Consider the following 25,191-nt stretch of genomic DNA (forward strand, 5'->3'; position numbering starts at 1 on the left):
GAAAGAAAGTATGCGGTACATCCGAAATGACGTTATCCACCAAAATATATCTAGTTGCTATATTATAACATACTTGGTCAATAAATGGGGTATCTGTTTAAACATATTATACAGATTTTTGGCGGTTAAGTAACCATGGATGCAGTATTTCACTAACGATGATTTTGCCATTAATAATGATTAATATGTAGTAATAGAGAAATCCATCTTTCAAATAATCTATTAGTCAGTTTATGTCGCTCGAATCCAATGCTTACCAGAGTAGTTTACAAGAGAAAACTACTTATCATAGAGTATATAAGATAACATCCCTACAGCATTGACACAGGTAATATAAGAAAGAGGCTAATGAAATGTCTTAGCATTACAAAATAATAAGACTATTGAAACTCAAAAAAGTTTCTACTCATGGGAAAATTCTCCATATTTTTCCAGAAAAGGAATCTTGTAATAAATTTCGGTCCCTGATTTGTAGTTTGAGGAGATAAAAATGGAAGAGGGTGTCTTCTTTTACTAAATTCTATGAAATCTGCATGAAATACCATCTTGGTGAAAACATACCTCAATTTGAATTCAACTGGATTAGTACGAAATTCCACTGGTGTATATAATAGCAGCATTTAACGTTTTCTGCGGCACAAAAAGTTTAGAACTAACGATGAGTCATCTTAAAAATTCCCAAACAAGCGTTATAGGCAATAGCTGATGCGCCAACACACATTTCACACAGGTCCCTGCAGGTGCTATCGAAACAGTAAGTGTGACAGGCTGGGTAAATCTTTTTCTCTGATATCACTCTAATGCAATAATTTAAGCCTCCCAATGTATAAAGCCCGGGATGGATTCAGTACCATTCGAAAAAGTCTTTCACTTCTAAGCTCAACCGATTCTTGCGTGGTATTGTGGAAGTTTGACATACTTCAATAAAAGGTATTTGCACTTTTCAACAATTATTAAATGCGTACTACTTGTTTCGGCTGACAGATGGTGGCTCTGTGAGTCGAAACGCATCGCACACATTAAATAATTGCGGAAAAGTGCAACCACCTTTTATTTCATTTTTTTCCTTTTACTACAGCGTAAAGAGGAGCTATTACCAATCAATTGGTCCTGAAATGGTGTAAGATAAACACAACCTCGGGGGCAAAATCCATATTATGCGACCCCCGGAGACTTCTCTCTTCTACGTTGACTGAAGGCAGACAACCGAAGAAAGCTTTCAGGAGAAAAATAGGAGAGAGAGAAAAAAGAACGAGGAAAGGTGAAATGAAAGAGAGCCAGAGTAATCACTCGTAGTCGAACTATTCAACAAACACAATCATAATTTGACTTATAAAAGGGCTTGGAGAAGTGTGCGGGTGTGAAGAAGCAAAGCAGAATGCTTTTCGGTCATCTGGAGAGACAGGTACTCGATGGGGAAATTTTTTCGTGTACTAGTCGTACGCTTTCGTACCAATACTACTCCACTCTTGCTGCGTAAATAGGTCCCTTGGCAACGATATAATTTTCAACATATTTGAGGGTTACCTGGTGTATATGTATGAAGAATTTCTTCTTGGGCTAAAGGGAAATAAAAATAGCATTTTACTTTCCAAACCGTACATTTATTTAATTTATTTAAACCTGCATTGGGTGTCAAAATATATTACGCTGCTGCTGTGTCTGGGTAATGACATGGAGGGCTGGTAAACGTGGAGAAGGAATGGGTAATGTTAGAATGGGTTGGATTATTTTCGGCGAAGGTTTATATGTAGGATGGGCGTTTTTGGAATGTGCTGCTTTACATTGGAATGATTTGGTTAATGCTGAATGAATCTACTATCCTCTCAAAAACTTGAAATACATTATGGAACGTACAAAGTGATTTTATTCCCCTGTATCGCGATTCCATAAAGTGAAGCTGGAAACTTTATATAGTCTTCTTGGGTTGTCATCTGGGTTAATGGCTCGGCAGCTCACACTGCAACCGTCTTCTTATTCTGTCATTGAGCACATTCTTCACCCCTAATAATTGTAACGGTGTCAGCCGCTGAAAATCTGGAGATGGGTCCAACCACCCGGACGACAACCCGAAAAGAATTACGGCATGGAATGAATTCCATTCCCCTTCGTGTATGGTAATTCCATGACTTTTTCTATATGAAGGTTCAATTTTTGGCGTCCGCCATTCTATGCTTCCTTCGTCCCTTACCAGGTGGCTCAGCGAGCAAGGAGTTTATCTACTTTGGCTCCTTTCCCTTGGCTTGCTATCGAACTTTCTACTGCGATATTTTATTATGAAGGGCCGCTATGTCTTGGATAAGGGTACGGTGGATTGGTTAACGCGGAGTAGGACTGGATAAAGTCAGAATGGGTTGGATTATTTTTGGCGAAGGTTGTAATGTGCTAGAGTTGGATGGGCGTTTTTGGAATGCGCTTTAAATGATTTACATTAGAGCGATTTGGTTATGTTGGAGGAGGATGGCTACTATTGGAGTAGGTTGAATTGGGCTAGGTTGTGTTGAAAAGTGTTAGGTTGGGTTATCACGACTATCTTACACAATGCCTCGTCCCGAAATAATTTTTACCAAAGTCGTCTCACAGCCATAGCAATTAGAAGCTATGCTAATCTACAATCCTCTCAACGACTTGATAACACTACAGAATTTCAGGGTTTTGAGTTTTCACTTTCCATTCCTCTCAAAAAATAGGTTTCCGCTCCGAAATAACCCAATTTTTGGGCCACGTACCACGGGCCACGTTAACCCCAGCACCCTTGTTTCACTCCGTAAAGTCCGCAATGCCTACAAGTTGCAGGGCCCGCAAACTTGTTGGGGGAGAGGGGTACAGACATGTGGTAGAAGTAGAACCAGTCGCAATGCCTCCACCGGGACAGAAAAACTGTTGAAATTCTGTAAACATATTCTCGAATACATTAATATTTTACGTTCAAATTCTTTTGCCCTAGAGAAGAAAATCTTTCAGCTTTCAGAATGGCATTGTATACTGCGTCGAAACAGTATTATTAAATACGTATTTGAAATATATTTGTGATTTGTATTTGGTATTTCAAATACGCGACCTGAATGTATCTTGTATTTTTAATTTCAAATACATGTTTGTGGTATTTTCTCATTCTAAAATAAAAAATACACTTGTGAAATACTTTTGAAGTATCTCTGATTACACTTATGTACCATGATGCTTCAGGGATTACTTTGTTTTCGTTAGAACCGTTTTCTTCATGTTAGCAGCTATCCATGACGTGCCAAGGGAAGCTATATTTTTTAAGTTCTCTTGGTTTCGATAAAAATGTATGTTGTACTTTAAAAGGTATTTGAAATACTATTATGTAACATGTTTTCCAATACTCAAGTCCAAGGTATTTAAATTTTGCATTTCAAATACATTTGGAGCAATATCTTTTATTTTATATTTCGAATACTCCTCAACCTGCATCTTGTCCCGCCCTGCCTGTTCCACAGTCCTACCAAATATCGCAATCCACACTTAAGGAAATTCTCTAAAAGTGCTTGTTTTTTTAGTAATTTTCAAGAAGTTAGTTTTTTCTCTATTGTACATTATCTTCCCAAACTCTTTTAAATTACTGAATTACTCCTTATTACTCTTTCTCTTGGTTAAAAAAATATTTTTTCTATAAAATGCTGTTTATGAGAAAAAACATATTGTTCCCACAATACCTCTCGCTCACAATTACCGCCTTTCCTCGTTGAATAAGGGCGCAAATATTTTGAAAGACGTCAAGACACAATAGAAGCTGCTTTTCAACACAAAGAAGGATTGTGTTACTCGAGAAGCCACCTCTCCTTCACGCGTGTTAGAGCAAGCGGCCCTTCCCCTTGCGAATACGAAGCGACGCGGAACTCTTGAGCCTGCATGCCACACGATACTTGACCTTTCACAGCTCCAAGGGCACTAGCGAGAACAGGAGTTACGGGATCAGACCAAGAATGATCGAAACCACCCTAACAAAGAATCACACAATTCTTCGACCAACATGAACTAGCACAAAGTTCGTTTGGATTTGTATTTATGTAACAATGGGAAGCTTTCTTCCGCAGAACAATGTAAACTTTGACTGAAGCTGAGAGGAAATACATGCTAAAAAGCGCATCGACTTTTGTACATGGGGGCCAGGTTGAAACAGCAAATTCCAAGGTGAATTAATCAATCTGAATGACATGATTGACCGACAACGACGATAACGTTTATTTTCACATACGAATTTACAACGGAAATTTCATTAACACAAAACTTAGCACTCGTGAAGAAGGTAGTAAAGTAAGTCGTAAAGAAGTATCAAGATATTAATAAAATCTGTACGTAGGCAGTGGCTTCGCTAACTTTTTTCCGTTTCAAATTATAATAAGGAAGTAACGGTTCCAATGATGGCACCGGCTTTTGGCTATCGAGAATCCAGCATACTGCTCTTTGATATATTTCCCCTGAGGATTTCACTTAATTATCCGAAAGTAAAGAAAAAAAAACACGATTCGTATAATTCCCGAAAAATTTATCACATTCCTTTGATAAGAATAACTGTTGAACGCAATTCCAGCAAACTAAACAAGTTCACGGTTACAATGTCTTAGTACACAAAGAATGAATTAAAAACGCGCCAAAAGTGAGACCAAATGTACCAGATGGGATGCTAGTGACGATACAGGATTCCTAGCAAGCTAGCTCCAAACCCCACGATACTGGAATTCCTAGATTTCAACCACATTCGTTAGTTTACTCGGAATTCTTGAAGATTAAGGATCATATGAGTAAGGCTTAATATTTATCATCATAACATTGTATAAAAAATAACTATATTCATTCGCATCCTGATACTGAAACGAGCAAATACACCGCGAAATTCCCCGTAGCACTGGCCCCTGATACGAAGAATTCAAATGATAACGTCTTATAAAACGCTGCCGCAATGGTAAACCTGCTTTCGTGTCATAATGCTGAGATTTCATAATTTTTCAACTTCATTCCAATCAACCAAAATGGAAATTCGTCTGCAAAGTGGCAGGTATTGGTCAGAGGCTACTGTAATCGATTAGAAGAAGCGTCCGGAAACCTAATTAACACTATGAATTTGACCTGCATGATGGCATCAAAAAGAAAATATCATTGTATCAAATACCGCCACTGTAATCGATAGAAATGCCCAAGGAGTACCGATACGCTTTGTTATGGCAGACGTGGAATAACAAGATAAATTCCGCTGGAAAATGATTTTCGTCTGTTCTGGAAGTTTACTTAATCTTTGCTAGTTTGTAATAAAATGTACTTCAATTCTGGCTAGCGATTACTCCCTTATGTGTTAATAATTGCAAAATATTAAGTTTCGATACTACCTCTGCCGGCGTATTTTCAATCAACGTCGCTACCTGCCGTAGGTATCCATAATCATCGATTCCGACAGCGTTGAAATTTGCTGTCAGATGATAGGCGTTTCATCCCACCTGGTTCGTGAGAAAATATACTTTAATTCATGGCTAACGATTACTCCATTATGAGTAAATAGTTGCAAAATATTAAGTTTAGGTACAATCTTTCCATACGTATTTTAAATCAATGCCGCTTCCAAATGTATTTATCCACATTTATCCACCGAATCCTACAGGGTTCAAAGTCACTTCGTTCCAAACTACCTCGACTTCGATAATAGATCGAATCAAGATCGACCACGTCCCCTATTGATTCTCACTCCATTCACGGTCCATGCCCATACGTACGTGGTAATAATTGTTACTGGTCGATGGGTATGCCAGTTAACTTCCAGGGGTAAACCCCACTTAAGCGCTTTCGGAGAGCCCGCAACCGCCTGCTCATTCAATTCCCACACCAACCCTTCTTCTCTTACGCCTCGGCTCTATCGCAGTCTGCACCTCAACAGCCGCGCGCTCTGCGGAGAGAGGCAACAATGGGGGTGGACAGAGAAGAAGCAAGAAGGGAAACGCCTCCTCCTCCCCTTTTGCTCCCCTTTGGATGCTATCGAGCGGCTACCAAAGCAGGGGGTGGATGGAGGAAAGTGGGTCGGTGGGGGAGAGGATCGTCCGCGGGGGGGAAAGGGGAGCGCTCCACCGTGCCACCGACGCTCTCCGCCCGTCCACGGCCGCTGGAATGGAATGGCCCCCTTTATCCATCGCAGAGGGATTGAGACCCACGCCCACACTATACGAATGGATGGATGAAGGTAGAAGCATGGTTTGCGCGTAGAAAATGACTGCTATACAAGCCAAATATTAACGACTATCACGTTCAACATTAGCCCGTGTGTGAACCGTGGAAATCATACCTGGGGTGAGTGTGCTTGATACCGTTCGAAATTATTCCGATCGGTTCTCAATCCGAACGGTTGGTTTCTATTACTAGCAACTTGATCGTAATAAGTTGTTTCAAATGTTCACCCTGACGACACGAGGAATCATATCGCCCACCAATGGGAATCAACTGTCCGGAAGGACACTGTTCAAATTATTCCGATCGGTTCTCAATCCGAACGGTTAGTATCTATTACTTGCAACACGATCGTAATAAGTTGTGTTTCAAATGTTCACCCAACAGCTCGGATTGAAAACCGATCTCTCCACAGAGATTCCCAAGAGCACTCCTAAAATCGTTCGCCTTGACCGGGATTCGAACCCGTATCTCCCGATTCCCGGTCAAGTGCTTCAGCCAGTTAAACTAACGAGAGGGAAATTTTTGGACCTAAATATACTTAAATTTATCCCCGCATTATTAAGTTAGCGAAGAAAAATACTTAAAAAATTTCAAAATATGGCTTTGGCGACAAATGGAGAAGATTGGATGGAAAGATAAGGTAATGAATAAAGAAGTACTAAGGAGAATAGGAAAAGAAAGAAGAATACTGAAAAGAATTAAACAGAGAAAGGCAAAATGGATAGGAAATATTTTAGGGAGTGACCGTGCACAGAAGTTAAAAATAGAAGGTAAGAGAGGAAGAGGAGGAGGCAAGGAATTCTGACGTATGTACATCACAGGAGGAAAGAATTTAACAATCGGAATCAACCGTTCGGAATATAAACCTATCGGAATAATACCGAACAAAGTCAAGCACACACACCCGGTGGGGTTATGTGCAAAAAGTGTTCGAGATTGATTCCGGTACGGAATAATTCCGAACGCTGATTACTCACAGTTGTGAGAGTCATTTGTTATGTATATGAATTATTCTTTAAAAATTCAAGAACCACACCAATGGCATTTATTCCCGTTATGATTAGCTATTCCTACTCAGAGATAGCGAATACATTAGGGGCTTAGTTCTTATGGCCAGCTGATGAAGAGAATTCTTTTGAAAAGCTCAGCTATAAGACGGGATAATATACCCAGCCCCATCATGGGACACGAGAGTTAAATGAAATATATCCTTGACGGACTGGCGGAGGAATGAAGGAAGAACGACAGAGGAAGGCCACGGATGATATACTTACGGCAGGCGATGAAGGTTGTGATGCAGAATAATCATCTAGGTATAATAGAAAATTCGATATTAGAATGGTGTGGAGACATGAATCCACGCAATCGTAGAATTGATGACACTTAATGACGGTGATGATAGTTAATATTAGCAGCAGCCATTTCTTATATCGGGTTTACAATGTAAAATCTAATATTCTTCCGGCGTATCAAGTGCAGAAAGATTTCTCGGGATTCTCACCGGGTAATTTGATCCATGCCTCCTGGCGTTTCGAAAACCGACTTGCCTTTCATCCGCAGGGGATCCATCTTATGGCATGGTCCTCATTGATTCTCATATTACAGGAGGCAAAAATGCTCTGCCGTGCACATGGATACTGTGACCGCCTTATCATGGAAGTTATTCAGATCCGCATAGATCCCAATAGCATCAAAGCGAGACTCCGAATTCCACATCGGTAATGCTTGGACATCCTTTATAAACAACTAAATAGGCGAAAAAGCAGAACCCGACAGAACCAATTAGGTTAAACCTGACCCATGGACGGAGTGTATATACCGGACAAATTTGTGAGGCGGCATTCAGAAGGTCCTCTGAGGATGAAAACCAAGTCGCTATCTGAAACGTCGCGAGACATAGAGCAAATTACCCGGTGGGAAGCGAGAGAAACCTTTCTGCACCGGGTTTACAAGTCTGAGTGGCATACCAGTACACTCTCAATAACTAATAAGCTCGACTCGCGCAAGTGGAGAGTGCAAGAGTTCTTCTTCCGCTTCATAGGAGGATTTCGAAAAGTTCAACTTTGAACACACCAAGAATAGATGGCTATGGGTATATCGCGAGCGGTAAATGTTGATTTAACTTCGCAGGTAAAGGATATGATTAAGATTTGTTTTTTTTCTATTTATTAACTATTAGGGATCAGAGGTAAGCCACAAATGTATCCAATTTACTCGCAAAGAAGAGATTATAAAAATATTTCTAGTTCGCAAACGTCGCTTCTTTTTTTCTACTGTTTCCATAACGAAGCGTATTGGCTCTCTTGAGAGAACTCTGCGTTGATAACAACAGCGAAATGGTTTCTGAGAAATTGCCATAGCAGTCAAATATGACGAGTAAACTAGGTTTTAAGCTCGACAAGTAAGTGTACATAGTGACTGCAAAGAGTGTACTAATCGACTGAGGAATCGACTGAGTGGTCGACATTGATTCATTCAATTACACAATTTGAAGCATTTCAATTTTGATTCAGTAGGAAACGATAATTATGAATACGTATATATGTGATAAATGGCAACGTTGGTTTGAAAATGCAGGCAAAGAATGCACGTAGAGATCCAAATCTTTCAATTTCTTAATGATGAGGAATCAATCATAAGCCAATATTAAATTAATGAAGAGGAGATGGACTGTCGCTGTCACTGTTTTGCGATGAAAATTAGTAAATTTCACAGGTATGAAGTTTAAAACTCCTGGGGGTATAAAAACCTTTAGTAAGAAAAATTTATAAAGACGGTGGTTTTAAAATTTTATAGCATGAAGCTTAGGTTCTTTCTCCTTCAGATAAAAGACCACCGGTTTAAAGGTAATTACATTTTCAAACTGTATCAAACAAATTTTTGTCATGTATAGGGATGGATTGATATTTTTAAAACACTCTCCATATTCTTTATTGTCATTATTACCATTTTTCCCTCTTGCTATCTTACAAGGATTTTTCACAGTGAACGGACCAAGTCAAGTTCAGCTGTGTTTTGTTATTACTTCCGTAATTATTCTATTGAAAGGAACCGTCGGACAATATGACAGGTGTCCAGGATGACTGACTTTTGTATTTTTGGTAGAGTTTTCTCCAAGTTTAGCTTTTTTAGCTGGTGTAGAACTTCGCACGGTGTGATTCCTGTTGTTGTTATCACTATTGGGCATATATCTACTGACTGCATCTTCCACAAGGCTTTGATCTCTGCTGCAAGTTCTGCATATTTGTTAATTTTGGTGGATTGTGCTTTCTGTACATTATGGTTTAAGGGAATTGTCACGTCTATGAGGGTAGTGTGCCGTTTTATTTTGTCTATTATAACTATGTCCGGTCTATTGTTTTTAATTGCTCGGTCAGTTTTTATTTCTGCATTCCAGTATAGTTTGCACTCATTGTTTTCCATAACATCAGGTGGATGGTATTTGTAGTATGGTTCATCGGTGTCCAGGATTCTATTTTTTCTTGCCAGTTCTTGGTGCATGATTTTAGCTACATTGTCATGTCTACTGGTATATTCATTTGCTGCTAGAGCCGTGCAACTTCCCATAATATGCTCTATTGTCTCAGATTGGTTCTTGCATCTTCTGCACTGATCGCTGTTTATGTTTTCTTTTAATATGAACTTTCTGTAGTTCCTCGTCAATATTATGCGATCTTGAATGGCCCTCATAAATCCGATTGTTTCCCCATATATATTCCCTTGTTTCAACCATATATTTGAAGCCTCTTTATCTATGTGTGGCATGTTTAACTGATGAGGATGGTGCCCATGAAGCTCTTTACTTTTCCATTGATTGATTAGTTGTTCTGTAGTTTGATTCGGGATGTCTAGTTCACGGTTGCTTAGATGAAGTGGTGTGTAGTGAGTGTCTGTTTTACATACTATTTCGAAAAGTTTGCATTTGACTCCTTTGCCATAGAAGTATTGTCTTAGATCAGCAATTTGCTTATAGTGAAGCTGTACAGCATCAAGAATACCAAGTCCTCCTTCATGTGTGGGAAGTATTACTCTTTCTGTGGAGCTCTTTGGGTGGTGTAAACGGTGTTTTGTAAGAAGGGTTCTCACAATTCTGTTTATTTCATTAAGATCGGTCAAGGTCCATTTGATAATTCCAAAGGTATAGAGAAGGATTGGTATTGCAAAAGTATTGATGGCTTTTACTTTATTCCGCCCGTGAAGTTCCGTTTTCAGGATATTTTCTATTCTGCTGCTAAGTTCTTTCTTTATGTTGTCTTTTAACTGTGTATGGGGTATGCCCATTAGTTGGGCAATGCCTAGATATCGGTAACTTTCGGTTTCTTTAAGGTTTTCTATTAAAGTATTTTCATCGAGGGTATAACCATCTGTGGCTGTTAGTTTTCCCCTCTGTAGATGAATGGATTTCATTATTACTATTATTATCATTATTATTATTATGATTTTCGTTATTTTTCAGCTTTAACTGAGGTTTTGGAAAGAGTACGGATTCCCACCAAAGTAACTCTTTACTGTTTTGTTGAGTTAAGAAATTTTTCGTGATGCGGCAAGATGAGATTATTTTTGGCCTTCATATTTTGATTTATAACTATTTAAAACCGAGAATTCTGTTCTGGCCCATTTTGGCCCAGAAATCCTAAAAAGCGTAGACTGTGCTTAGGTTTTCCAGGGATGAGCCAGCAGAATTTAACAAACGCCCATATCCCCGCCGCCACCGACTCGCGTTTAGTTTTTATTCAATTCGTGTTTTGAATAAGAGCACCACGTCCTATATTTTATTGAAATTCTTAAAGCGGTAAACCGCGATGAAGTATTTTTTTCTGAAGGATGTTCTGTTTATACCCCATTTCCCCTTCCTCAACCTCCCATCACCTGTCGTGGCTATCCATCCCACGAACGCTCAATGCACTCATTCTCTCCCACCTGGCGACATAGTGTGACTCATGGACACTCAATACCCCTCTCCCTATCCTTACTCTTCCCTGGAAACCCACCTCATTCCTCCCACCTCAACTATACATTCGCCGCTTTTGGTAGCCATACTCCATGAAAATGCCTTAAAAGGTTGCTGAAAGGTTTTATTTTGTTCTAATGATGCCCCATTACCATCATTTTCCATCCACTCCATTCCTCTGAGCACCTTTTGCCACCATATATCCACCTGACCAATTGAATTTACGGTTGTGCATTTCCTTCATTTGCACCAATTAATTTAGCACAGCGACTTATTTAGTTTAATGACCTTATAGACGTGCAATTTGCAAAGTTTTTTTCCATTAGAATATGTCTCAATTTACGAAGTCACGCCGCAAACTATTCACAATTTCATCAATATCGCATGAAGATTGCAAAGCAGTATGCGCACATTTCAGCCTAACAGAAGAGAAATCGTTACAATTTGCAGATAAGACCGAAGGCTGCAGTTAATCCACAAGGACGTCACAATCACTACAGATGACAGTCCTGAGAATTGTCTGTTTGAAGTCCTCAAGGAAAATTTAATTGCCGGAGGAACCATACAGCAGGAAACCGGAATGAGCGGTATGAACATATCGATAAGATAAAATAACTAAGATGTATGAATGCAGAAGAAGAGAAGTCTAGAGTAACATTAAAAAAGGGGGGATAAAAGTGAAGCGGTGAATGAAATGAATGAAAAATGCGAAAAAGAATAATGCAGGAAGCAAGAAAGAATTAGAAGAGCCCAGGAGAAGAAGGCATTCTCCCAAAACAATTATACTCTAACAGGAGTAAATGGAAGCATAGAAATATGACGGAATTATTTACGACTTACATACGGAGAAAGCCTCTTGTTTGACATTGATAAATATCTGATGACAGCACTAGAAAAATCAAGGGGGGAATTAATCACAAGGTAGAGCTAGATAAAGAAAATAAAGATCGAATGGATTAATCCAGCGAGTAATGAGGAAGTCATAAGATGAGCGGGTGAGAGTAAATGATAATGAAAACCTTAAGATGAAGACTGAACTACTCAATCGCGAGACATGATGATCTGATGAAGACAATTGTCCAAGGGCAAGTCGATGGCAATAATGGCAAAAGAACGTCCCGGTTATTCAAAGGGGCATACGAGAATGAAAAGAGCTACCAAAAAGTGCAAAGTTTAATTCATAAATTAGTCGAGAGCTGCTTCAAACCAATCTCCGACTGCTGACGAACGATAATGATGCTGACATCTAGGTAATCAAAAAAAATTTCATCGGGAGCAGAAAAAATATGCTCATATTGTCATAGTAATCAAGTCTGTTAATGCACGTATAGATTGAAGAGTACTGCATTGCAGGACAATGGAAGCTGTATAAATTCCCTGCGGATAAAGAAGATTTCAGAACTGAAAATCTTATTAATTCAATGTGCTAAGCCCATCCTCGAGTATAGCTCCTTCATTTGGTCATCAGCTTCCCCTACAACACTAAAATACTTAAGCGACGCATTAACTTATTTTAAAATGCAATGAAATAGTATGTACCTTGGTAACGACTTCCCCTCGTGAGCATATAGTTAATCGCTTGGCCTCTCTGTTCCCAGCCGTGGCCCTATCCTCACTTGACCTCAGATTCATTTAATCTTTTATTTTTGTATCATGCATTGCTTACATTTACCTTTCCTACTTTTCACATACAATTCACAAAAAGTCAAGTTCTGGGTATTTCCTAGCGATCCTAATCCATCCTTAATTTCCTATTTCGCCGGCCTCGGTGGCGGTGGGGTTAAGTCCTCGCTAGCAAAACCGTAGGTCGCGGGTTTGAATCCCCCCTGGGTAGGTAATTCCTGTTCAGGGCATCGATTTTTGTGTCGTGCTATGTTAATTCCTCCGATTTGAAGGCCACTATGAGCTGTTTACGAGGAAGTTGAAAATGAATAAATAAAATAAATAAATAAATTACAATGACCCCCTTACTCCACTTCGCCTGCTCTTAACATGACTCTCTCATTAATTTTATAGCTTCAACTCGCAGTTACAACACTTCTTTCTCTGATTACCCTACTACTACCCCACTACTTTCTTTTACCTATTTTCTGTTTGCATTACAGCTATTGATGAATTTTAGTTATCATTTAAATGACCCTAACCAAAGGCCTCAGTGTTAATTTCGGCGTTTAATGGTTGCATTGATTTAAGTTCAACAGCTTCAGGCCTCAATTGGTGGAAGTTAGACATATTTAAATAAATAAAAGATCGTAGCCCTTTTCCTTAAGACTTTTAACGTGGGTTCCCCACATCCCGTAGTTGTATCTTTTCCCACTGTCTCTACTCTGTAAACCTATTCCCACCCCCCTTCTTCGAAGATGTCAAATCCACCCCAAACCCCCTTTCTCAAGGGTATAAAGGTGATTTTCAAATGTTTTGCGGTGTCTTGTACCAGATGATGGCTCAGTGAGCCGAAATGCGTTGTACGCATTAAAAATTCTTGTGGAAAAGTACTACGATCTTTTCTTCATTTAAATAGGTTGCATTAATATCAAAAGGCTGAGAATCCACATAACGCTGTCCCCTAGGCATCGACGAAAGCTCATCGTTTACCTACCCGGAAAGAAACACGTTCGTTAGTTTCAATGAGAGGAGCGTCTGGGTCGGAGACTTCGATGCGCGCACGCGCAAATCGCGACTCTCTGATTGGACATTCGGCAAGCACGTTTCGTCATGGGCAACGAGATTCATTTCATAGTTACAAATGGTACAAATGAAGGAAATGCGCAACCTTAACCCTTTCGAGACCGCGGAGTTTTCGTCTTAGCTTGACTGCTGTACCGAGCCCCAAGAGACTCTTCTTTCTCGTGGTACGGAGCATTTTTGGAGGGCATTCGTTAAGAAGGGTCTCGCTGAACCTTTTTCGACCCCTTCACGGTGGGACTCCGCATTATCTCGGACTCCGATGGTAGTTGTGCTTTCTCCTTTCCGGGTTTACGACCATACCTGCGGCATTGGTTCGCGGTCAACTTATATATTGCTTATATGTATTTAGCACAAGGATAATTGTTGCTTGCCCGTAAATTACAGACATAGAATATAATTCCTCATTTTTATCTGAGCATTGTCAAATTTTAAACGAAGTTCTAAGGCCATTATCAAAGCATTTAACGCAGCAACAATTTCCATGTTGATGTTTATACATAACTCGAGATATAAGTTAATATTTGTCGTAGAATTTCGTTTAAAAATTCTAAACGCTGCTCAAAAGACAAACAATTCAATTCTTAGTTTATATTTCTTGAGAAATGAACAAATATTTATTTCGAAAATTGACTCCATAAACAATTGTATGACCGCTGTCCCTTACCGCTGAGAGGGGTTATAAAAGACGAAGGGTCCGGGTACCTGCTCCCGGATTCGGAGGGTTAATCCTAAACCCCGAAGCGTTGGGTCCCGAGACAAAGGCGACCTAAACCCACGACCGTCCTGAAAGGGGGAGAGCTAGAAAACGTATATATACGGGTTTCGTTTTCTTGACCGGGAAAATCTCACACGTACATGTACGTCCGTGGTCTCCCGGGTCAGGAAACGTCCACACGTGTACGGTACGGTACGTGTACGGTACGGTACGATACGTGTACGATAGGGAAAAGGTTAAATTCAATTGGTCAGTCGGGGTGGATATACAGTGACAAAAGGTGCTGAGAGATTAAGTGAAGGGAAAATAATGGTAATGGGGCATCATTAGAACAAAATAAAACCTTACAGCAACTTTTTCAGGGATTTTCATGGAGTGTGGCTACCAAAAGCGGCTTGCCAAATCTGTAGTTGAGGTGGGAGGAATGAGGTGGGTTTCCAGGAAAGAGAAAGGATAGGGAGAGGGGTATTGAGTGACCATGAGTCACTCTATGTCGCCAGGTGGGAGAGAATGAGTGCATTGAGTGTTCGTGGGATGGATAGCAACGACAGGTGATGGGAGGTTGAGGAAGTGGGAATGGGGTATAAATAGAACATCCTTCAGATAAAATACTTCATCGCGGTTTACCGCTTTAAGAATTTCAATAAAATATAGGGCGTGGTGCTCTTATTCAAAACACGAATTGAATAAAAACTAAACGCGAGTCGGTGGCGGCGGGGATATGGGCGTTTTTCAAATTCTGCTGGCCCATCCCTGGAAAACCTAAGCACAGTCTACGCTTTTTAGGATTCCTGGGCCAAAATGGGCCAAGAACAGAATTGTCGGATTTATAGTAATAAATCAAATCAAATAATGCAACCCTACGGTTTATTCATCGTTCCATTTCTCCCTTTTTCATGCTCATTTCCCCTAATTTCCTCTTCTTCAAGTACATTTTTATCTGCCTTTAATCTTTTGGCCTCCCTCGGAGAACTTTCTTCTCTATTTTTCCCTCCATTTTTTCCCCCACATATGTATTGTGTCTTATGATATGTTCATTTTATCATTAACATCCGCCGCGAGCACCAGGTCTCCAAGCCTTATATTATTTTCTGATCCAAATTTCCTTTACTCCATATTTTTGGTCGAAAGAAACTCGATGAGATTTTACATACTAAAATAAATAATACATGGCAAGATTCTATGCTAATTAATTCGATTAACCAAATAATGCTTCGGCAACTTGTGCCATTACCTGAAAATTAGCTACTACTATAACCTAGGTATGTTTTTTGATATCATTTGTGCCAAAATTACCACTGGTTTTTATTTTTAAAGGAATATAACCGAATTACACAATGTGAAGCCAGATAAGGCTATGCATGAATGTAAAGCGATTTTCTCATCATGATCGGGAACGCGAGATACAACGTAAATTTCAAATTTAGGGCATAATATATACTCATCTTAAAATCAATAACGAGGGCAGCGAGATACACCAGCGGAAGGAGCTATTGACTTCTTTCCGAAGGTTTTAGGGTCCGAATCCCAGATGAATTATTTGTATTCCCTCCTCATAAAACTCCCAAAGCGCGATGTGGCTCAGGGGAAGGAACTGGTCCCTATACCCTTAAAGCGTGAAACCCACACGCCTGCGGTTTAGTGCGGGGTGAGCTGTACCCTCACCAATGCAAACAAACCTTTAGGTTGAATAACCGAGTGAGTGAGATCAATACGCAAAGAAACAAAATGTAATAAGCGATTAAATATCTTAACGAGAGAAAACAATGTAAGGCCGATTAGGGAAAAGAAATGTTCATGTTTTACTCAATTGATTATACTCATGGGAGATTCTCTCAACCGCAATCGTGATTTGGAAATTGGAAAAAAAATCGTGTAATGTAGCTATAAAAACATTTGCCTACATGAGTTATTCCTCTACATTAGTTTCATAAGCATTTCGTTCCCTATTTATTAGTTTTAAACGAACCTTTTAATTGACAAAGTTGTCATTCATTCTACAGCCACCGTGTATTTCCGACCATTAAATTTCTTGGTAAAATCGCTTCTCTACCGTTATTATTACAATATAATTTGTTTTTAATTAAATTAAGCTATTTTAAATTAAGCATTTTTTAATGAAATCATCCCTCGTTTGATGTCGCTTTAAAGTCGTCGCAACGCCCGGAATCTCTGTACCCCGGCACACATACCCACATCTGAAATTGAAGTTGTTCAAGGATGTGGTCAGGCCGGGAGGCATGCGTAGTACTAGAGACGGTATCACGAATTGTTTCATTTACTTTGTTCGAAAAATGTACCAAATTTATAAATAAAATTTAATTCACAACGGATTTTAGTTTTGCCAATTTAAGGTTAAGCATGTGTTCCTGAATTTCATTTTAATGGATCTCGGGCCGAAGGTTATACTGTATTTCGATCACAAAGAAGCATCCACGCAAGCTAATTAAAAAATTGGAATAAGCGTCATATAAGCATGCCACCCCTCCATTTTGACGAGATTAAAATCGGAGCATCCACAAGCGTTCAAGATTTTCAATGTTGGACCTTTGAAGCTCCTTAAATTAATGGCAGGGAGAAATTATAATCATAAACGCACAACTATGGCCTCGATACATACCGGGCCACAAGTTTAGAGGAAATCATCTTTATGAAAATTCAAATTGCAGAAAGAACTGATGAAAAACCATTAACAACAAAATTTGAAAGCACAAATTTTTTTAACTGACTAAAAAAGGATTATGAAAAGCTGTGCCATGTGCAATTTTCTAGCTGTTAAAACTCTCCTAAATATGATAGTATACACAAAAGTAAGTATCATTAACCGTAACTGAGGAACGGGAGAAATAATTATTTTCCATCTTTCGAATTAAATTCAATATTTTTCATTTTACAACACTGCCCTCAAAAAAACACCACTCAAGTAATTTTCATCAGTTGTTTTTTCTACCCTGTATAGATAAATCCTCTTTTTAATAAAATATAAGCAGTAATTTATATCGTATAAGAATTCCAGCGGCCTGGGTATTTGTCAAGCAATTAATATTCAAGGTATGCCAAGGTCAACGGATATCTCTCCACCAAACTTCTATCTCAGTAAATCACTTGCTACCCCAACTGCAATGACTTTATGAGGGCTTTTTTGCTTTCACGAATACAATTATTTTATTCATCATTTACACACAAACGTGACTTCGTGGACACTTTGAATTAAGAAGTCGTTTAGAGGACGCCAAGCATATACTTATTAAAATATTATTTAAATGTGTACTACGAAAATCTGAGTTTACCAATGTAAAATTCGAAATAATACATTGATTTATACTATTAATTAAATGTCGGAAATGGCTCACGCTTATTATTTACTTTCCATATTTAGGAGTTAATAATTAACAAACGTAGTCGCGGATATAAGGCTATTCGCCATTTAGCCCTCAGTTGAAGTAGAAACTCGATAAAAGAGGCTATTTAATCTCACGATAGTAGCAGTTGTACCCTTAAGAGAGACAGAAAGTTTCGAAAGCGGTTGGGTAAAATAAACATAGTGTGGAAAATTACTAACAAGTCGTTATTTATCACGTTCCGAAGTCATTACGCTAACTAATATGTGGAGATGGATAAGTCAAAAGATATCCATATTCATCTCATTAATTTTTTAGTGCTTAATACGCAAGGCCCTTTAGAATTACAGCCTCTAAACTACATACATAAACAAAACTCCAACCCTCCTTGGCAACGGTACAAAATATGATAGCAAAATTTACGTTGTTCATCAACATATTCCACAAAGTTGAGCGAGCAAGGATTGACAATACTTTCATTAAATCAAACACAAGTTCAGGAGGAAGCATACAAGTCGCCATACAACAGAGGCAATTTTAACGAGAGCGAACGCGATTCTAGGGGCGTTCACTCCACGTGGTGGCTCATTTGTCACGACATCACGCGAGGAATCACGTGAAGGAATCTTATCCTCCATTCGCAAAACTCGCACACGCCCTCTCCCTACGGCATGCTACACGAGAGCTGCGTGTCCACGCCGAAACACTGTGACCCAGCCGCCCATTGTGCGTATAGAACACATGTCCACACGAATTAAAAAAATAAAAGACTGGCAACGCCCGCGCTCTCCAGCCAAGCCACTACGTCATCATTCATTCTCGTCCTCGCCTTTGCATGTCCACGCTTTTTTTAGATTTTATTATAATTTTTTTCAAAATTTCTCAATTTTTTCAAGCAAGAGGAGAATGAAGACGAGAAGTAAATTAAATTTTAATTTACTTTCCCCTCATATCTTTTATGAAAGGGAAAACCTCTTCATTTGGAAGAGATAATATCTTTTACGTACGGTCTGAGACACACATTAGTACAACTGCTAACGTATTTAAGTCAAACATGTATATTTAACTTGACTCATAAAATATACGTCATTTTCCTTCATTATAATGGTTAATTTTGCATACAATTTTTCATATACATCGTATATCGATCTAACATCGTCCCTTTTTAAAACGGCATTAATACCGACACTATCGCCCCGGTTTTTTTAAATGGAAATGGTTATTCAAGATCGTAAATCCTTCTTTTGTATTCTATTACGCTAAATAATCCCTTCTTTAATCAATAAAACCAAATACTTGATGATCTAGGGTAGCAAAAGGAGCAGTATAAAAAATTATCATTTAAAAGTGTAAATTTTCCAATGGCTCACATCAAGATACGCTATATGTATATCGACCAAAGGCCTGAAATAGTAACAGTAAGCAAAAGAGAATATTTGAACAACAGCTTGGCGAGATAATTCGTATTTATAGATCGTCCCGTGGCAGAGTGACGCAAGAATATTTCCTTTTAATCCCTCACCAAAAGCGTTCATCAGATTTTTGTACGACTCGATTACACATTCTTTAGTCTACTATAATTACTAGAATTATTTTCTATGTCGCAGCGAATCACAGACTATTTTTATGCAATTTTTTCTATTTTTATCCATTTTTTTTCAGAGATTTTTCAATATTGTTCAATATCAATCAAGTTGAACATGTCAATCGTAAATCTCCACCACGAAGCGAAGGACCTGAGATAACAAATCACTCCCACTTTCCCGGGAAATACAGTATTTTTTTCGAGACCCTTTTACCATTAAAACTTTTCAATCATCTCAAAATTTTCAGTATATACAAAATAAACCTTAGCCAACCTTTAAATACATCTACAATATAGAAAAGTTACATATGACAAACACTAAGGTATTTTTTTTTAAATATAGGAAAATATTGACCAGGGTCAATATTATGCACCCTGAAAATTTTAACATGATGGGAAAATTGTTAGCAAGTATTAAGCTAAAACTACTGAGCGAACGGAATGTATTCGTCCTCTGAGCATGCGTAATCCAATTTTTCCCGAGCGTGAATTGGCTTGTTCTAAAATTAAGCTAGAATTTGCTCCAAACATCTACTCTTATTCGGTATAAACCCTCATAACGAAAGGGTGAAATATATTCATAAGCCAAATTAAATGTAAATGATAGAAATAACGCACCCGGGCAGAATTTGATCAGGATTAATGACCAAGGACGCGACAGAGCAATAGATAACAGGTACGGAAAGGTCGAATTGGACAATTGGAAATTCAGCCGAGCGGCCTCCGAAAATCTCGTGGCTGGTGATTTCCGAAAAATATATTCCGATATGCAGATAACTAGGTATAAAAATACACTTTCGATTTCTTGTATGGATTTTGCGATTAGATATAGTCCTCATCAAATGCCAAGGTAAAGCAAACGCAGGCATATCGACCAACTGTTCAAGGGCAATGCTCGGTAGGAATGTATTAAAACCACCCTATCTAGGATTAGGTAATCTAGGTTCTATGATCGTACATAATTCATAGAATTCGGCTGAGAGTGGAAGAGCGGAATTTCATGAGAAAATTACAGCAAAGCCCACGAATATGTTTTATCAGAGTTGAACTCAGTTTCATTCCCCACTGGTATTTGTTGGAGGCAAACTTTAGCTTAAGTCAGAACGAAGCTTTCCGAGGTGATAGTTTGATCATTTCTCTCGGGTTTTCTTCCGCGTCAGTTCGATTGTGGATGAAATTTTCCTGCACCGCGAGACTCACCTTCGACCTGAAGACGCTGGCAGGATACCGAGCTAAACTTTTGTCCACAAGCCTACTGAAGCGGAAAAAAACGAGAAAAATTACTAAACCAGTACCTCGGGAAACTTCGTTCTGTCTAAAGCTCAAGATTACCTCCTACAAATACCAGGGGGGGGGAATGAAATGGAAATGAAGGGAAAAATAGAGAGATTTCGCCAACGTTATTTTGCGCCGCGGCGCGCCGTGAGAATAAAGCACCGAGGGTAGTGTACAGAGAAACCCGGCGTCGGTATTACACTAAAAAACCTACGCCTAAGGAACCACGGAAGAACGTTCCATCTGAGGGGCAAAGTGCTGTACTTGAAGTATGTCCTACGCAGCACTCAAGCACAGATAGGGATATTACTGAAAATCTCAGCCATCGTCAATGCTTGAACACAAACCAACGGGATGGTAAGCCAACATATTATCCAACCAATCGATCAGTTTATGGTCATCATCATCAGTTACTATGACATAACGCAGTTCTGCCTTCCCAAAATTTCGGTATAAATATTAGTTTCTGCCAGAGGGTGTTGCTGGTTAGGGCCTCAACATTTCCGCCTACTCCTTCCAAACCATCGTCTCGTGACTTCTCATTTTAAAGTCTACATGCATTAAACCTTTGAGATTCTCTTGCAACGAATATAATCAGTCTGCGGAATAAATATCTATCGGTTGGTAAAATGTAGCGAACGGCAAGACTACTGAATGTTTCGAAGCCACAGTGACTCTAGTTTCATTCATGATAATGGCAGTAAAAAGGCATTACACGAACACAAAATATATGTCAGTGAAAAGATGTATTTTATTATCTGAAGTAAAACAATTATTTCCTAATTTTAACCAATATTTTGCGCAAAGATGGAAAAGGAGGTGGGAAAAGAAGATGTGAAACTTTGAAGATGTTGAACCACATATTCCTCTAGTACAATTAATTGACCTTTATGAGATTTACATAAAGTTACAATATAATCGAAAGAAAATTCTCAACATTTTAATAAGCAAACAATTTGCAAATGAAAGTAATCTAAAAAACGGTGAGTCTGTCGCCCTAAAAGAAATATACTACTTCAAAAACTACGCCACAATAATTACCTGAAAATATGTAGGATTATCAACACCAGAGTTTTAAAATTTATAAAACTGCCAGCTACCGTAGCAGCACTTCACGCAAGGAGAAGCCTAGCCCTACAAAGCAAAAGAGGCACTTTACACGCCGAACAGTTGGCTGCGCCGTCAGACGATGAAAGATGGTTAAACTAGCGTCTTCTGTCTATAATGAGGAGAGGAAGGAGAGATATCCGAAATATCCACGCGAAGAAGCGTTTGAAGTATTATTTCGTCGAATTACAGCCTTTCCTTGAGCCACTTATGTCCCTCAAATCAAGGCATACCGTGTCAAGGTAGCGGAACGGAGAAAAGAAACAAAAAAACGAGTGAGGTTGTGAGGGCCATTCAGAACTGAATACATAATTTTTAGGTCAAAGAAAGGCACTTATAGAAAAGAATTATTACTGAAATAATGAAACCTTGTATTCCATCTCCTCTTGGAGTAGTTCAATTCCTATTCCAGTACTAAACTAATTTCACGTCCAATAAATGAGTTCAAGCAAAGATTTGATTGAAAAGACACGGAATAATGGGTCTCTATCATTATAATAAACACCCCTGCTTCTGGCGAAGAGTTAAATTTCCGCAACGAGAGTAGGGTAGTTTCCTTCATCAAAGAAAACGAAAGGCATTGATTGCGCTTCGTTACCCACCATTAGTGTATTCATAATATAAAAATTATTTTGTTTTAGAATTAGCGGTTTAGACGAATGGCAATGGTCAATTTTCTCCTCATTTGAAAAGGCCAGATTGGCGCCCATGCGATACCACTCCACGTGACGTCACATGGACCTAGTTTCTATACGAGTAGATAGGAGTTTTACATCGTCTGAGATTACCAATGCATGCATGAGGCACAGAGCTCAGGGAAACATGTCTTAATAATCACTTATTAAAACTGGCTAAGGTCGGAAAGTTTTCTTCGTTTGATAAAGCATTAATAATCCTTATTTAAGGCAAGCGCTACCTGCTAGCAGGGTACCTACCCTGCTACCTGTTAGCAGCCTGCATCTCAGTGGCGCACACATCCTCGCCCCAACATCACCTCACTTTGAGACAGCGGGAACCAGAATGACGTCACATGGGATTTTCCCCGCATTCATACTTTGCCGTCGCGTTTTCGCGCGCTTGAAAATTTTCACTTTTCATTTAATCGCAAAAAATAGATACCGTCATTTAAAAATCTAAAAGTGTGAAATTCGTACTCCAGTAGTAATAATCTTTCGATTTAGGCAATAAAAATATAATAGGAAACCACCCTGTTTGGTGAAGAGCCCAAGTTTTATTGTTATTGAGGTAAAGTGAAAATGTTTATCATTGGGGTCAAAAAGACGCATACACTGGTAGAATGAAAGAATATTTTCCCTATTGACTGGCCAGTATCGCCTGCATACAAATATGAATATTCAAGAACAATTTTCGAAAAATAAAGCAAGGAAATGGCGATGGAAAACCTACATTTTTTGTGGTCGTCAGCCGATGAATTAAGCTTATTGGAGTGCATTTTGAAATTTTCATAAAAATTACGGATACTTCTATAATTCGGTTGAACCCAAACTCCAACTCGACAACTGGGACAAGTGAGGGCGAGCAACGCCGCTAGATGTCAGGTCGAGTGGTTGTGACGAGGGGTGAAGGGAGGGGGTTGAGAGTTTTGGGACGGCAGGGCGCGCACTAATTATCAGCAAATGTAAACGCTAATCATGTGTGAGGGAAGATAATTGAAATTGTATTTAAATTGCATTTTCCCATTGCATATGGCTTTAAAGTATTCTCTCGTTATAGTTTGAGGACTAATATTTCCAAGAATGCTTGCTTAGTTTAAAAAAATACATCAAAGGAGGGAGTGCTGACTTTTGCGTTTAATTATGGTGGGCTAGGTATAAAAATAATTTCACTGCTAGTTCAAAAACGAGATTTAAGCACATTTTTCTGGTTATTGGACAATGCACAGAACCGACGGCTTTATAGCAACAAGAAATATAGAAGTATCAATACTTTATTTCTCCAAGTAAAAGGTAAGAGTTTTCAAAATATTCATGCAAAAATTTGGGTGATTACGCCCCAAAACACTTCAGTCATCGATGTAAGTGCAAGACTGCGTTACTCTGCGTTCCGCGCACCCAACGAAAGTCGCCGTTTCGACCGTTTTCTTCCTCAAGAGTTCATCGTAATGAATCCGCTAATGACATTTTTACGGAAACTGCCACTAAAGTCGATATCGTTTTACATTGATTACGGGCACGAGCGCGCTGAACTGCCAGGAGCAAGCCGAAATGAGATGTGGAGTAGGGTGCACTTCTACCCAGTCAGAGGCACGCTCAAGAGGCGCATGGGTGATATTCCTATATAATTATTATTTCCATTAAAATGTAGAAAGAGCAGATAGTAGTGTGTGATAATAGTGTAGTAGATAATATCGCTTGTTCGCAATGGTTTACGTTTATATTCGATAACTATTTGAAAATTTTACCATAATTAGCGAGCTATTACAAAAATTTCCGCGTCATAGGCATGGGTTATGGGTATAGGTCAGAAAGAGGTGTTCTTCTAGAAAGGGTTCAGTATTTTTAAACGGATAAAAAGCAAGCTCATGGTAAGAAAATAAAAATGGGGGTAGGAATTACTCTCAAAGGGCAGATAGCATAAACCATTAAAAAAATTAGTCCGGAGAATATAAATAATATCAATATAAATAAAAACGAAGTGATCTGAAATGACAATTTGAACAGTCAATTTCACAAATGTTGAATCAGGCAGCTGAATTTAATTAATTATGCTTTCATGGTGGCTCCCACCCCGTTACGAGGGTTCGCGTCTCAACCGCATAGGACTTTCTTTTTTTAGGGGAATCGAAATTTCCAGGTTAGGGCATATACAGGGATATACATTTTATAAAAGAATGGTACTATTTTGAACATAGATCACATGAAAAAAAGGAACACTAACAATTTACATTTTTCTAATTTTCCTAATTTTTCGTCTAAAATATTATTTTTACATAATTAATAAATTTCTATATTCGCGCACACAATCGCTCGACAAATGTTCAAACGATACTCAATCTCGATTCAAACACTAGTTAACATTTATTCGTTAAAGTTTATAAATGCTTCATGAATCCTGTTCATTATGTGATTTTGGTCGTGATTATTTTTTTTCCTATAAAAAAACCCTTTTGATGTATTCCAAAGGAAAAAAAATCGCCAATACAACACCTTGAAATTTGCCTGCTATCTTCCTATGAATTACTGAAACCACACCATTCTTTTATGACAACCCGGTATTTTTATGGAAAATTTAGAAATTTAGAGCACGATTCGAAAATGTACAAGAAGAGATTACCACTGCTTGAACAGTAGGATATGATTTCAGCCATACCAATAACTCACGTTTGGGC

At 38.7% G+C, this 25,191-nt stretch overlaps 1 protein-coding gene across 3 annotated transcripts in view; it reads right to left on the bottom strand.

Moving 5' to 3' along the window:
* LOC124169758 (sodium/potassium/calcium exchanger Nckx30C-like) overlaps positions 1-25,191 on the bottom strand; it is a 262,408-nt gene that overhangs the window by 195,729 nt on the left and 41,488 nt on the right. The gene's annotated exons all lie outside the window — the stretch shown is intronic.

Source organism: Ischnura elegans, chromosome 12 (genome assembly GCF_921293095.1).
Source record: "Ischnura elegans chromosome 12, ioIscEleg1.1, whole genome shotgun sequence".
Lineage (NCBI taxonomy): Eukaryota > Metazoa > Arthropoda > Insecta > Odonata > Coenagrionidae > Ischnura > Ischnura elegans.